Here is a 16,805-nt window from a genome sequence, read left to right on the forward strand (position 1 = left end):
GGCTAGACATGATACATGTCGGGGTTTGGTTTGGCTCAAGGATAAAAGGGGTGCCCCACATTATTTCCATGACACAAATGCAAAAATGATGATTTGGAAACTTTATGCAAAACTGGTCATGCATGCACCTATGCGGACACTCAAGTGTCAAATTTTTATGGTCATGTGATGCTAGGGCTCAGGATTCATTTCCTCTATTTTAGTCAACCCAATGTTTCCAAAATATGTTCTTTTATCCATTTGTGCATTCATCCAAGTCCATTTCGGGCGTCCAGGAAAATTTTCACAGCATTCACCCTTCAGGTGTATACACATTTTTTCAAAAACTAGTTATGATCAGTGAATTTTTCTTTAAAGAAATGTTGGAAGTCATCTCTTTTCAAAAGCATGTTGGTTTTTCAGCTAGACAACTTATTTTTCTTTTTTCTCTCTTTTTCCTTTTTTTTTATTTGTTTATTTCTTTTTCTTGTTTGTTTTTTTTTTTTTTTTTTTTTTCATGAGGTATTTTGCTACCTAAACATGTGTATATTTTTGTGAGGTATTTTTGCTATATACATGCGTGTCCAAGGTATCTTGCTACCTAAACATACATATATATATTTTGTGAGGTATCTTTTTGCTACATACATGCATATCTAAGGTATCTTGCTACCTAAACATACATATATATATTTTGTGAGGTATCTTTTTGCTACATACATGCATATCTAAGGTAACTTGCTACCTAAACATACATATATATATTTTGTGAGGTAGTTGTTTGCTACCTAAATTACATACATGCATATCTAAGTTATTTTTCACTACCTAAACACGCATACATATATTTTGTGAGGTATGACTACCTTCCGAGCTTGTGCTCGTTTTATTTAAATTCCCATGATCATGAGCAACTAGGTGCGTCCTACTATAAAAAGTGATCAAATAACAAGCATAGATTCAAAAGGTACTAGGTTGCCTCCTAGTAGCGCTTCTTTAACGTCTTGAGCTGGACGCCTTATGACTTGTTGGTCACTGACCTAGTACTTTGCTTACCTTTGGCTTTGGACTTGGTCGCCTATTGGTCGGCCATGTGGTGTAGGCAATACTCAAACCTTTTTGTGGATGAGCAGAGGTGAACTCTAGAGGTGATGGCGGTGCGTCTGTTGCCCGCTGCCGGCCATCCCCAGGCTGCTGTGGTGTTTCGCCCTGCGCCTGCCTGGAGACGCAGTACTTCTTGATGAAAGCTCGATTAGTAGGGGGGCCTGATGACCTTGCTGGGGGCGACAGGCACTCCCTAGAACTGACAGAGACCCGTATTTAGAGCTGGCAACTCCAAGACCCTGTTGGCCTTCTTCGGGTCCACTAGGTGTCTTGCGGGCACAATCCCTGCAAACAATAGATGACATCAGAAATCAGTTGGGGGAGGTGCATACTTACCTATGCCACGACGACATGAACTTGCTGGGGGGAACGGGCGCCCTGTAGGGCCGACAGAGGCCCGTAACCAGAGCTGGAAACCCCAGGGCCCTGTTGGACTTCTTCAGGTCCACTGGGTGTCTTTGTGGGTGCGATCCCTGCAAACAATAGATGGCATCAGAAATCAATTGAACCATATGCATACTTACCTATGTCGGAACGACACAGACCAACTGATACTTCCACAGGGGGAGATCGGCATTGCGGTCGCTGGGCAGAATGTTGCTAAGTAGCAACGTCATCTATATCTAGGTAAGAGTGGTCATGTTGGTGCGCATGATCCGCACTCGTCTCTTTGCAGCGGCACGGGTGAAATCTTGCCCCAGTATGCATAGTAGCTGTGTGATAGCCTCCCTCTCTGGTTGTGCTCGCACAGTTGGCCCTCCTCCAATATCAGGGGGTGGCCCAGAAACTGATAAAAGGAAACTACTGGCCCCTTAACCGGGAGCGCGAGTCTCGGTTAAGCATTAAAGGGCAGAGGACCTTAATTCTCTTAAGGTGTGGATGTGGAGCACACTGAAAATGGGGACACGTAGCCCTCTAAAGGTGAGGGCGTGCAGCCCTCTCAAGGCGAGGATGTGTAGTCCTCTAGAGGTGAGGGCGTGCAGCCCTCTGTTGGCGAGGACGTGTAGTCCTCTCAAGGTGAGGGCGTGCATCTCTCTGTTGGCGAGGACGTGTAGTCCTCTCAAGGTGAGGGCGTACAGCTCTCTGTTGACGAGGACGTGTAGTCCTCTAAAGGTGAGGGCGTACAACCCTCTGTTGGCGAAGACGTGTAGTCCTCTCAAGGTGAGGGCGTGCAGCCCTCTGTTGGCGAGGACGTGTAGTCCTCTAAAGGTGAGGGCGTGTAGCCCTACGAAGGTGAGGACATGCAGTCCTCTGATGGCGAGGGCGTGTAGCCCTACGAAGGTGAGGACATGCAGTCCTCTGAAGGTGAGGACATGTCGCCCTACAAAGGTGAAGGTACATGACCCTTTGACGGCGAGGACGTGTAGTCCTCTGAAGTTGAGGACGTGTAGTCCTCTAAAGGTGAGGACGTGAAGTCCTCTGAAGGCGAGGGCGTGCAGCCTTCTGAAGGCGAGAACGTGTAGTCCTCTAAAGGTGAGGACGTGAAGTCCTCTGAAGGCGAGGGCGTGCGGCCCTCTGAAGGCGAGGACGTGTAGTCCTCTGAAGGTGAGGGTACTAGTACCCAAGGCGAGGGCGGGTAGCCCTCTCAAGGTGAGGACGTGTAGTCCTCTAAAGGCGATAGGTACAAGTACCCAAGGGTCCACCCTTATGAGAAAGCAAGAGATCGACTCATCGAGAGGGCCGGTCATCCCAAATCCACAAGATTTGGACATTAGATGTAGGAAATCTATGCAGTTAACATAATTTTTAGGGATGCAGATGCATGCAACCTTTGTCGTGAAATTTGGTAAATGCGGACTTCATATGAAACAATGCAATGTAATGGAAAGTTGTACAATGTTCATGACATTCTTTCCCTATTTTGTGATTTTGATTTTGATTTGATTTTTTTTGGAAAACACAAATTGACTGTCCTTTTGAAAGAGGTGATAGTCCATGCAACCTTATCCTATCTTTTGCAAATCTCTCCGAGAACTCCCTCAGAGTGTGTGTTCTGTTTGATTTAGTCATTTGACCATTTTGGAGTGACGGCAATGGAGTCGTTTGATGTTTAATCAATCCATTGAAATCCTAGGGTTTATCCCCCTTTTTTTTTGTTGAAAACATCGATGGGTGAGAACTTTTGATCGGCCCCTATGTTCACTTGAGGCTCATGCACAGTGCCCCTCATTGCCCCTGTGTAAGGCTTTGAGGTACCAATCATTGTCTTTCATCATGACCTTGTAGGAGGGAACCTATTGGGGGAGAACTTCTAATCTGCCCCTAGGTTCACTTGAGGCTCATGCACGATGCCCCTCATTGCCCCAGTGTAGGGCTATGAGGTAACCATCGTTGTCTTGTTTTCACAACCTTGTAGCAAGGGAGAATGAAAGAAGCAATTGATTTTTGCAAAAAGAATTTTCCAAGGACGAGAAATAGTTGAAGGATTTTTTTTTAGTTGATGGATTAAGTCAAATGACTCCTATGTAGAAGCAAGATATTTTGATGTTTTGATGATGCCGAAGGATCAAGTGCTTCTAAGTTTTATTCGAGACAAGAAATCAAGATATATGATCAAGTTGATCTCTAGAATCTTAGGAAGAAGTTTCCAAATTGAAAAACAAAAGGTTTGGCCAAAGACTTCTATCCAAATCATCTTAAATTGAGATTTACTCTCTGGTAATCAATTACCAGCAGCTGAAAATGTTTATAACAGTCACTAGAAATTCGAATTCAAAATTTATAATGTGTAATCGATTACACATGGATGGTAATTGATTACCAGCAGTTTATTCAAATTTTAAAGCCTGTGATCGATTACACAAGTCTTGTAATCGATTACCAGAGGAGATTTTCAGAAAATAATTTCCAAGAGTCACATCTATTCAAATGGTTTATGAATGGCCATCAAAGGTGACTTGGAAACACGAATTTAAAGAGAGTTTTCATTGCCCAAAAAGTTTTATCCTCTCAAAAGATTAAGAGTTTTTCTGAACTGAAATGTCTTATCCTCTCAAAAAGATTCCTTGGTCAACCACTTGCATATTCAATAAGGAATTTTGATTGGTCTTCATTGTACAATCTATCTCTTTCAAGAGAGATTTCTTCTTCTCTTCTTCTTACTTCTGAAAAGGGATTAAGAGACTGAGAGTCTCTTATTGTAGAGGATTCTTGAACACAAGGGAAGGGTTGTCCCTGTGTTGTTCAGACTTTGTAAAAGGAGTTTTACAAAGAGAGTGGAAAATCTCAAGTGGGTTGCTTGAGGACTGGACGGGAAGTGGCCGAACCAGTATAAATCAAGTTTGCATTCCTCTCTTCCCTTAAACTTCTTTTATTTATTGCTATTTATCTTTTGCTTTAAAGAAGTTTATTTTGAATTGTCTTTTGAGTAATTCATGTTAAGGGTGCATTGTTAATCCAAAAAGAAAGAGTGATAGTTCAATTGGGGAATAGTCTTTGCATCTTAATTCAACCCCTTTTTTTCTTAAGGTAACTGAGGCCATTTGTCCAACATCCTATTCTTGACAACTCGCTTCTCTAAGAAGACAAACTTTCTGGAATGATAAAATGAAGTCACATGAACGTCTATATTTTTACTTGAAAACACAGTCAATCAAATGCCTTTTTATTTTTTATTTTGAAACTTATTTGTTTTGAACTTTACTCGTTGTTTTACGGCACCCCCACCAACGTGCAAGATGAGTAATCTCTGATTGAACGGTCTTGGAAGTCAACACTCAGGAGCGCAGGTTGCTTGAGCAAACAGACCAATGGCTTGCACCCACATTCCAGTGAAAGTTGAATAAGCAAACATGCGTTTGTGAGAGGATTAGGGACAAAGATATCAACTTTATCCATTTCATTTAACATTGTAACTGTGGTTTACAATAATGGCATAAACTTGGAAATCCTGATGAGTCATTAGAGACACCTAACAACAGCCTTCAAAATTGCCCCATGTGTGGCATCTCTTGTCAATTTCAGGATTTACATGCAATTCTCCTCAAATTTCAGCCAGCCCGCATCAATTAGACCTTGCACCTTACGCTTCAGAGCCCTACAATGCTCAATGGAACGCCCCGGGGCTTCTCCGTGACAAGCACACGTTGCGTTCGAGTCGTATTCTCGGAGAAATGGAGGCTGATGAACCTTGGCTAGGGTTATGGCTACCATTGAATTATCAAGTAGATATGGGAGCAAGTCAGCATAGGACACTGGAATTGGGGTGAATTCTACAGGCTTTCTCGCTGCAAAATTCATTTTTGGTTGGTGTTTTTGGTTTGTGCTAAAGGTGGTGTTCGTCATTGGAAGTGCGGTAGACAGACTTTGTGGTTGATTTAGGGATGGCCTTTATGGATAACTGGTTGGTGGGTAAGGAGGAGGTTTGTTATTGGCTGAGTAATGACATTGTTGGGTTGGTGGGAAACTTGGCCGTATAGGAATGGCAGTCACAGCATGGGTTTCTCCCTCATCGTCACCCTCTTTATTTGCCCCAGTTTTCTCATTCGTCCAAGCAGGATGATTAAATTTGTCTCTTTTCAGATCCACTTCGATCCTTTCACTTGCGAAGACCAAATCCGCAAAGCTTTGAGGGTGCGTAGCCCACCATCTTTTCATAGTAGAGTATCGATAATGTGTCTACCATCACGATCATCGTCTCCCTTTCCATCATTGGGGGTACCACCTGGGCCGCCAGATCCTTCCACCTTTTGGGCGTGTTCTTTGAAAGATCCGTCCCCCTTTTTGCAAATGTTCTGTAGTTGCATCCTATCCGGAACCATATCAAAATTGTACTAATACTGCCTAACAAAGGCAACCATTAGGTCCTTCCAAGAATGGACTCGGGAAGATTCCAAGTTAGTGTACCAGGTAACAGCTACCCCAGTAAGACTTTCTTGGAAGGAATGTATCAGCAATTCCTCATCTTTTGCGTATTCCCCCATCTTCTGACAATACATCTTTAGATGGTTCTTGGGACAAGTAGTCCCCTTGTACTTGTCAAAGTCCAGCACCTTGAACTTGGGAGGGGTGATGATATTGGGTACTAGGAACAACTCTTCTAGGTTAGCAAAGGAATAATCTTCACCTCCTTCAATGGCCCTGAGCCTTTCCTCTAGATGATCCGCCTTTCCCTTTTCGGCCATAGCAGGAGGGGCTCTTCCCACCGCAAAATGCAATGGTTGTGGTTGTGGGCGAAACTGAGGGCCTTCCGAAGTGTTTTCAAGGGGTATACCACCAACTGCTTGCCCTTCAGTGGCATATCCGAGCCAAGGCTCGAAGTCGGCTAGATTGTGGTGGGGAATTTCATGTGTCTCTTCCACGGTTTAAGAGACATGTGCATGATCAGTTTGGGGTTGCTGGCTCTCAATGGGTATAGGAGTAGAGTTATTGACATTCTTATTGGGAGTGTACGCCACCTTGGGTGGCGTATAGTTGAGAGGCAAGCCATATGGCGGGAAGGCGTGCTCGTTTTGAATTTGCACATCATGGGGGCTGCCCGTACTTCCCAAATCTTTGCCTACCATATCTGAGGTTGGATGATTCATTTGGTTGATGCCGGATGGGGACATCAGGTTCACCTTAGCAACAACGCTGGTAGCGGCAATTGCAACCGCATTGGCTTCCATTATCTTCTTCACGCTCATCATGGCCTCCATCATTGTGGCCATTTTCTCTTTAATGGCCTCCATGTCGGCCTTCATCTTCTCTTGTATCTCCTCTACTTCACCCATTACTCTAGCTCTAGCACAAGTTCGGTGAGGACGTCGTAAAGCATGTTTTTTTTTTTATAACAATGATTAAGTTCATTTTATTTTATTTTTCAAGGAAAGAATGCAATGAGCAATGCAACCAATGAAAAGCATGGATGTATGCGAATGATGTACAGTTGAAGTATTGCGAATTTTTACGCAGGATATGGGGTTGAATCAATTTAGATTTTCAACATGGTCCATGACATCTTTGTCAAGGTGAAACTGGAAGTAACAAGGACATCAACAATCCTAAATATGTTTGGCAGTAGACGAAACAATGATGTGACTCGATTCATCTTTTGCCCCAATTTTGCAAGACGGTTACTTCCATATTTCAACTTGACTTGATGAACCTTTTTATAAAAGCATGAGCTTGGTTCAACCCTATAATCCAAGGAATGGCAATTCTGATCGCCAATACTTCAACAACATCTCATAGGGATGAATGACTCGGGCATACTTTAAGCTATGCATGGAAAATGTAATTATGAAATTGAGATGCCCGAAGAAACACCATTTCCTAGTTAACCATGCATTAGGTACCATGTTCAATTATTTTGTTTTGTTGTTGTGTGTTTTTTTTTTTTTAGAAATGGGTTTATGATCCCAACATGGTTGGCCCATGGTGCCTAACACATGCAACTAAGAATGTAGTGTGAAGTTTCACGCTTCCCCTTTTTGTTTTTGTTTTGTAGAGGAAAACGCAAGGATGAGCAAACATGAAAACAAATGGTATGCAATTTTGCAAATCAAAAAGTTTGTTGAACGCATATGCATGATGATGCCATGACTCATGCAAAATGTGAGGTTGGAATATGATAACGGACAAAAGCAGGAACGATATGTTCATTATGATGTTATGAAGAGATGCTTATGCGATGCATGATATGAATGCTTTTTACGGATACGAGAGCCCGGAAAATTATCTCTTCTTACTTGCGCATTTGGGGGCGCAGTGCCCCATGTGTACAATTAAGAAGGTGATATGGACCTTCCGGCTTCCCGTGACAAAGGACGAGACCAACATACAATGCATGCTAGAGATAAAATGATGGAGTGACTCGATTCGCACTGATTTTTGGAGTAAAAACGTGGGATAAACTCATCTTATTCAAAAAGTTATAACTAGTCAAGATCTGAGCGACGATACAAACTTCCTAGCGGTTTCTAATCATATGGTCCATTAAGTCTATCATATGCTGACAATAGCTGAGAAGTCCGTGGATCTCCTCGGGGACGGAGTAGGTGTCCGCCACTGCTTTGGCCTTGGCTAGCAATCGGGGAAGTTCTTGACTCCTGTTCAAAGTAAGAGCAAATCGGTCCATCCACATTGTTGCCTCTTGGTGCAATGAATCAATTACCCTTTCCCTTGCTTCCCTTTCTGCTGATATCTTGGCGTACTCATCCTCTAGCCTTTGCTAGTGAGTCGCTGCTAGATTTAGCTTCTCTTTGCACTCATCGATGATGGCCCACATATTCCCTTCAGTCTCGCTTAACTGTTGGGACAAATTTCTTTTCGACCTAAGGCAAGCCTTTAGCTCGTCTTTCAAGATCATGCCTTTGACCTGTGATGATTCCTTTCACCTCTTCGGAGCTTGAGCTCACTATTGCTGCCCTATAAAGCCCCTCAAAACTTTGCTTTGGTCGTGTTCTTCCTTTCGGGCCTTCTTGGTTTCTCGTTCCAAGGCTTCAGTTGTGGCCATATTGACGTCCCTTAGTTCATCATACTCTTTTCAGACTTTGATGGCTATGGACTTGAACTTCTCTTCGACTACCCGGGCTCTTTCAAGCTCTGCCTTTAGGGCTTGTACCTCATCACTTTCTTCCGAAGCTTTAACCTCATCGTCTCTCACAATCTTTAGATTTGGGAGCCAATCCAATCCTTGTGTTCGGACTCTCAGCCACTTATGATAGCCGCCGATGATCCCATTACTGCTTCCCCTAAGCTCTCTGTCCTTTCTTCATGCCGCATCCCATGCCTTGCGAACTCCTTGGAGTACCCTCGCGTTGTGGTCACAGAAACCCCGTGCGATGAAAGGCGTGATGCTTTCGTCTGATGGCACTTCTCTCATGGGGTAGCCAAGCTGTCTTATGGCGAGGACGGGATTATAATTAATACAACCCCTTGTTCCCATCAAGAGAACATTTGGACATCCTTCGCATGAAGATAGAATCCTGATTCTTCCTTCCTTCTAGCGAGGGAACCAATTAACAGACGCCCCTCCATGCTAGCCAAGAGTTGGTCCCAATTCGCCTTTGCTTTTTCGACGCACGAGCGGTGACCTTGTAGCGGATAGAAGGGCCTACCTTCTTGGAGAAAAAAAGGTGTGAAACCAGCCACACATAGAGAGCCAGTGCACAACAAACAATTCTTGCGCTGCTCTTGTCACATCCCCGGTCGAACGAGTCATACATGGCCAAAATGGCGACGACCAGGCTTTCCTTGCCATGATGAAAGGCGAGGAAAGCGTCAATCGCTGCTAGGTCCACTAACCCTTCCATATTCGGAAAGAGGACAACTCCAAAGATCAAAAGCGCCAAGATGTCAATAAAAGAAAGCCCATTCGCCTTGATTTGCCAAGGCTTTTGCCCTTTCCTCCAAACACTTCCTTGGTACTCCGACTACCTCATTCCTGTTTTGCTTTACACGGTCCAACTCTTGTGCTGAGATTTTCACTACCTTGGCAACTCTTGTCGTGGAGGGATAGAACCCAGAGAAAAGATATGGCTTCCTTCCTCCCAGTGGGCATCCCAGGATTTCTTCAAACTCTTTCACAGTCGGCACTAGCTGGAAGTCCTCAAATGTGAAGCACCTTATCAGCTGATCATAATACTGGGCAAGGGAGGCAATATGTAGAGACTTCTACCATGGCTAAGTCCCAGATTTTACCGTAATCTTTGCGAAAAGCTTGCCGCTTGAGCTGACCCATTAACTGCCCTAACTCCTTTAGACTGGTGGTCCCTAGGCTCTTGACCTTAACTTGATAGAACCTCTTTATAAGCGAAGGCATTTGACTTGATCCCATGTTTTACTAAAGTGAACAAAAATCGGCCGCGAATCAAAACTCCAACATCTATCATGGGTGGAATGGATGAATGCATGAGGAAATATGACACAGATGCAATTTACGAATACGGGAGCCCGAGAAATTGTTTCCTTGTTGGATACAACGTTCCAACATATGTTTTTAAGAAGGTGACACGGACCCTCCGTCGGTTTGCTAAAGTGAGGGGATCAAAGACGAAACCCACGCATGATGCATATGCGAAAGGCACAACACGGGGATGTACATAGTACGACAATATTCACAAACAAATATAAGCAAGAGGGTATATGATACTTATGCATGGCAGTGTGAAAAATGGCACGCAACGTGTTTGCTCCGTGCCCCTATTTAAGGGACCTATAAGGGAAAGAGCTAACTAGGCTTTTAGTGATAACCCCCAAGGTAGTCATATCTCTCTTGATGGTTTCTAGAGGTATCATCCCCTTCGAAGAACATACTGCAGTAGTAGGGACTACTAGCAACAATATGTTTTCAAAGAGAAAAACTCTAGATGAGGGTTCACTGTAATCAAGCAAGTCGGAGACCTAGCATGATCACAGATTCACCTCCACTCCTTATCTTCCCACGAACCCGGGTATAGGGCCCTTTTTCAACTCACCGTGTGTGCAAATAGTGTTAGTGTTTGTGTGCATCAAATGAATAAATATTTACCTCATGCATACAAAAATGCACTAAAAGCATCAAAGAGTTATATATACAAGAACATAATAAAGGGAAACCAACAAAGGAGTAAGTCATGGCAAAACTTTGCACAAGATTAAATGGCCTAACTCTCTAAAAACATCCCCAGTGGAGTCGCCAACTGTCACAACCTACCCTTCGGCGGGAGGGCGACGCGTGACTCGCGGGATGCGTGTTCCACGAAAGGAATACGCGCGGAGTCGCCACCAATGTTTATTTGAGGAAAACGTCGGAAAAACCGGAAAAGACGCGATCAACGAACTTTTAAGTGAAAGGTTCGGGAGTTGTATTTACGCACGGGGAAGGTATTAGCACCCCACACGTCCGTCCCAAGGGATGGCAGCCTTTAATCGAATGTGCAAACATGACTTTGATTTTTTATTTTCCCTTTTTATGTCTTTATATCCTTTATACCCTTTTTATATTTTTCTCTTTTTTGTGGTCGACAAGGGTGTTTCCCTTTGCTCCTACGTATTCCTCAATTACGATGAGGAAATCAGACCTACGTAGTTCTTTTGGAACAAAGTGTTTGGTTAAGTTGTTTTTGTCTTTTTTTTTGCAAAATATGTTTTTATTGAACAAAAGGTCATTTAAGGTGTTGGACCATTAAACGGTCTTTTGATTTTGAAAGGAGAGAAACGTTAAGGCATTGGACCATAAACGATCTCTTGGGGTGGTCGACAAAAGCGGGGCTTTTGCTCCTACGTATCCTCAATTGCGATGAGGAAATCAGACCTACGTAGTTCTTTCAAAAGCGGTAAAGTTACATGTTGATTTTATGCTTTTGAACGGTCCATGTTAACCGATAAAAGCAAAGAGAACCGTTTAAGGCGTTGGACCTTAAAACGGTTTTTAGTGATTTTTCGGAAAAAACTTGATTTGTGAGTCTATTTTAGTCTTAGTTTCACTTTGGTTATTAATCAATTCATTCAAGGAAACTTCCAAAGAAAAACGTCCGATTGATTTTTTTTGATTATTTTATTCAAAGATATTTTTGATTATTATATTATTATTTTACCTTTTTTTTTTTATTTCCAACGTGGTTACGGCACGACCGAACGGTCGGAATTCATTTTAACCGAAGTTAACGGATAATACAATTCAAACGATCGGTGGAAATTTATTTTATTTTTAGTTTAAGCGAGAAATGAATTAAATAAAATGGCTTAAGCATGTCAAAAGGGGGTATAAAAAGTAAATAAAACGAGAATAAAAATACACGAAACACAATGTGGACCACCACGGGTACATAGAATGAATCGAAAAGCTTGGTTCGAGGTACTTACCCGTTGAAGATTGAAGAACGATGAAGAACGTCGAAGAACGGTCGAAACCTTCGCGAAATTCCTCACGGAAACGTTACGGAAACATTTCGGAAGCGCCTCGGCTTGGATTTTCTTCACGGAAACAATTTTTTCAAGCAAATTCGAAAGAGAGAGAAGTGCCTAAGGGGCTGAACCCTTTTCCTTCTCACTTCCTCCCCTATTTATAGCAAAATAGGGGAGATGCTTGCCGCCCAGCTCGCCCAGGTGAGCAGGGTTGCTTCCTCCAGAAGCAACAGCCTTCTGGAGGAATATTCTGGAGGGCCCAAGTGGGCCTGGTTGCTATTTGCACCCCCATTTTTACTAAGTACACCCCCCTGCCTTTTTTGGTGATTCTTTTTTCGTAAAGTTACGGAAACTTATGAATTTCGTAACGATACTTGTTTTCTTTCCGTAATGTTACGGAACCTTGTGGATTACATAATCATCCCCTTTTTGACTTACGGAATGTTACGGAACCTCACTAATTGTGCAACGATGCGTCCATTTGATTTCCGGTGTGTCACGGAACTTTACGGATTGTGCATCAATATTTTCTTTTGTTTTCCGGCATGTACCGGAATTTCACAAATTGCCTAATGATGGGTGCCAAGCACCTTACAAGGACCAAACAAAGGTCGCATGTCATCAAGCAAAGGTCCCCGGACGAAATTAGGGTATGACACTCATGCTTAATAACACATTTTTCAGAATCAAAAGATACTTTATATCCTCTATCACATAATTGACTAACACTTAATAGGCTATGCTTCAAACCTTCTACAAGCAACACATTTTCAATAGGAGTAGAAGAACTCGTACCTATTTTACCGACTCTAATGATTTTGCCTTTGTTGTTGTCGCCATATGTAACGTGTCCACTTTTCTTGGGGGAAATGGTTGTGAATTTGGATACATCTTGTAACGACCCGCCTCGTCGCTACGGTATCCACACTCTAATATTCGATAATTTCAATTTTTATAAAAAGAACTCCCTTAATTTTTGCTTATGAAAATAGAAGTGATTTTGTCACAACATAAATTCATCCAACAATACACCATTTCTTAAGTGAATATGCATAATTACATAGAAACAATAATTTGGTACATGTCATACACATAACGAAAATTAAATATGTTCATATATATAATTAAAATTCCAGTTTTACATCTTTAACTCAACAAAATAAAACTTAAAAACCAACTACGGAGGAGTTGATTACAAAACATAACTCTCTCCCAAAATAACGCCAACGTCATCAGGTCGGCTCGGCGGCTCCTCACCAGAATCTTACTCCCTACACCCTGCCACTGTCATTCTGCTCCCACGAACAAGGTTCGTGATCATCACAGGTATCAACCACACGATACAAAATTGTAAGGGTGAGTTTATTATAAAAGAACCAATACCAATGCCAAATAACCACAATTAGCAAGGAACATAGGCAAACATGATAAGCATACACAACAATCATATCCAACAAATATTCATCATTCACATCCAACAATTACTCATCATCCATCCATGGACCCAATCAAGACTGCACAAAATGATGCATGCACCTGACTCAACACTCAGATGCAATGTGGTACGTATCAACAACAACCTAATATCAGGAAATAGACTAAGCGTGTCCACACGACACTCTCACTTAGGGAATTGTGCTGAGTTTGTCGAGACCACCCGGTTGTGCACGTAACAGCCCCCCTCCCATAGGTGATCAGCCTGGGAGCCCAAAGGTGTTCCCTACCAGGTGACAGCCCCCTAGTACAAAGTACACTTGGCCACAGTTACTCTATTTCCTGTGTCGTATGAGCTATGATCACGGCCGAAAGTAAGTGCCAAAGACCATGGACCAATTAAAGCACCTAAGCATCCCCTCAGGAATGCTTAGATTCTCTAACCACGCTAGTTACCCACGTCTGGGCCATCCGACAAGGTCAGTGCACTCTACCCCCCATGACATACACTTCATACGACGTATGATCGTGGCCAAAAGCTAGTGCCAAAGACCCTGAAAGGTCAGTGCATAGTGCCCCCCACGATCATACACAACATCCAACGTATGAACGTGGCCAAAAGCTAGTGCCAAAGACCCTGAAAGGTCAGTGCACAGTCCCCCCCACGAACATACACAACATGCACATGCCAATGCATTTCCAACATCAATCAACAAATCGTATTTCCATGTCATTCACAACATAAATATCATCTCATCTCAATGACGTTATCAACAACAACAACAACCTCATTTCATATTCACATATTCATCAATAATAACAATTCATGTTGACATGGTCTTTATTAACAACATCATCTCAAATCAATATCATCATAATTATCATTATCATCACATATCAATTAAAATCCTCAATAGCAACATCAACAACAATTCAAACAAACACAACAATATCATTTCCACACGCACGGTCTTCAAACAACACATTTCAAACAATCAAAACAATATCATTCATCACAATACATATATATATCGCATCCCATTAGTTAAAACGTAATTTTCTTTGAAGAAAAATCAGCATGCAACAGGGACAGGCAGATATCCTCATAGCTAGGTTCCCTGACCCTAACTATGGTGTTAAAACAGTAAATTTTATAATAAACTCCCCTCACCTATTGTGAGCTACCCGTGGGTTCCTCGTCACGTCACTTGGAGATTTCTTTTTTGTCTCGCTCGTCGATTCCACACAAGCCTCTACCATGCCAAAACGAAGGAGACTTAGTATGGATTTCAGAAAACAAAGCTAGTAACAGTGCTCTGGGTCAAACACCTACATCACTACATGAAAGAGCTGAGAGCATTTCGGATTTTACAAAGGAATGTCATTTGGAAATTCCAACCACGCCAATGTGACCGGGGTTCAGTGTAGGTTACGAAAATAACATGCATTTCATGAAAGGATAACGTTTGCAAAGTCTCTTTCTCTAAGATTTTTCAAAGGAAGCATAAGACATGCAATGGCGGTTCCAAAGTCAGAAAAGATGCAAAGACAAGATGAAACTAACAAGAAACAAGCATAGAACCATGGTTACCTCAAAAGAAAACGAAAGGTCAGATTAGGGTTTTCGTTCTCTACTAGAACCGCAAGCCAAGTTGGAAGATTCCGCTTCGGTTGAAGGGTTCCTCTCGGTGTGGGTTTTCAATGGAGAACAATGATGGTTTGTGGTGGCTAATGGTGGCTTTGGGTGATGGAGAAAGTGCTTGGAACTTTATAAATGGCTTTGGAAGAAAGAAAGAAGAAGAAATGACGTTTTTCCTAAGCTACACAAAAGCTAAGGCTGAAGTGCTTAAATAAGAGATGCTCTCGGGAACGGAAGCTTCTAGCACACTCCAGACATCTCTCAAAGATCCCAACGGTCAGATCATGTACACGTGTCTTGTAAAGTTGCAGACCAAATTTCGAGAAGATCCAACGGTTAATGAAGGCTGGGAAGCGTTTTTACCAAGGCAGCTTCATGTAGCTTTCTCTAGAAGCTTCATAAAGAGGCTTCCTCGTGGCTTCTTTGAGAAGCTTTCTCAAGAGGCTTCTTTGAGAAGCTAGATCCTTATCTATCCACACCCCTCTTTTAACTAAATTAACCTCCTTAAAAATAATTACGGATGAAAATAACGCAACAAATAATCAAACATCAAACATAATTACTAATAATATATAGATCTATGTATCAGGGTGTTACACATCTCCCGTCATGTGCTAGGAATATCCACTGTCAATGTACCATTTCTTCCTTACAGATTCTTCTTTGTTGTTCTCATGAGATTTTGTCAGGAGACACAAGTTGACTTGGTCTTCATCATAATCTTGGAATAACCTATTCCTGAAAATACTTTTGAAAAACAAAGAATCTGAAGAGGTCATTAATCTTGAACTGGTTAGACTTTCTACAAGATACCTGCTCTGATACCACTTGTTGGATTGAGTGGCCTCATAATAATTAAGAAGGGGGGTTGAATTAATTATTCCTAAACCTTTACAAATTAAAAATTTACTCTTCTTAGGCTTTTACTATGTTGTTAAGTAAATGAAGAACAGAAAAGAAACTTAACCAAAAGTAAAAGCGGGAATTAAAGTGCACAGTGGAAATTAAAATAGTAGGGAAGAAGGAGACAAACACACAAGAGTTTTTATACTGGTTCGGCAACAACCCATGCCTGCATCCAATCCCCAAGCGACCTGCGGTCCTTGAGATTTCTTTTCAACCTTGTAAAAATCCTTTTACAAGCAAAGATCCACAAGGGATGTACCCTCCCTTGTTCTATTTGAACAACCTAGTGGATGTACCCTCCACTAGAACTGATCCACTAGAGATGTACCCTCTCTTGTTCTCAGTCAAACCCAAGTAGATGTACCCTCTACTTGTACCACAAAGGATGTACCCTCCAATGTGTTAAGACAAAGATCTCAGACTGTTAAACCTTTGAAACTTTGTGAATGGGGATACAAAAGAATTCTCTGGCGGTTAGTCCTTTGAAATCTTTTGTAAATGGGAAAGGGAAGAATCAAAAGAATTCTCAGACTGTGTCTTATTGAATTCTTTGACAAGGGAGAAGGGAGACACAAAAGAATTCAGGCGGTTAGTCCTTTGTTCTTTTGGAAAAGGGAGAAGAGAGACACAAAAAGAATTCAGGCAGTTAGTCCTTGGCGAATTCTTTTTGGCAAAGGAAGAAGGGAATGAAAAAGATGAATAGCACAGTTTTCAAGGTTTAGAAAACCAGAAAACTTTGGAAAGCTTTTGGCAAAGGAAGAAGAAGAAGAAGAAGTTCAAAGAGATTTAGAAATCAATTGGCAAAAGTTTGTTGTCTAAAGGAATGTTGAAAAAGTTATTGTTTGCAAATCAAAGCCTTGCTTTTATAGACTCTTCAAGTCTAGTCAAGAAAACTTTTTAGAAGATTTATAACCTTTAGAAAAACTTAAAACCA

The sequence above is a fragment of the Glycine max genome, chromosome 12 (assembly GCF_000004515.6).
Source record: "Glycine max cultivar Williams 82 chromosome 12, Glycine_max_v4.0, whole genome shotgun sequence".
Lineage (NCBI taxonomy): Eukaryota > Viridiplantae > Streptophyta > Magnoliopsida > Fabales > Fabaceae > Glycine > Glycine max.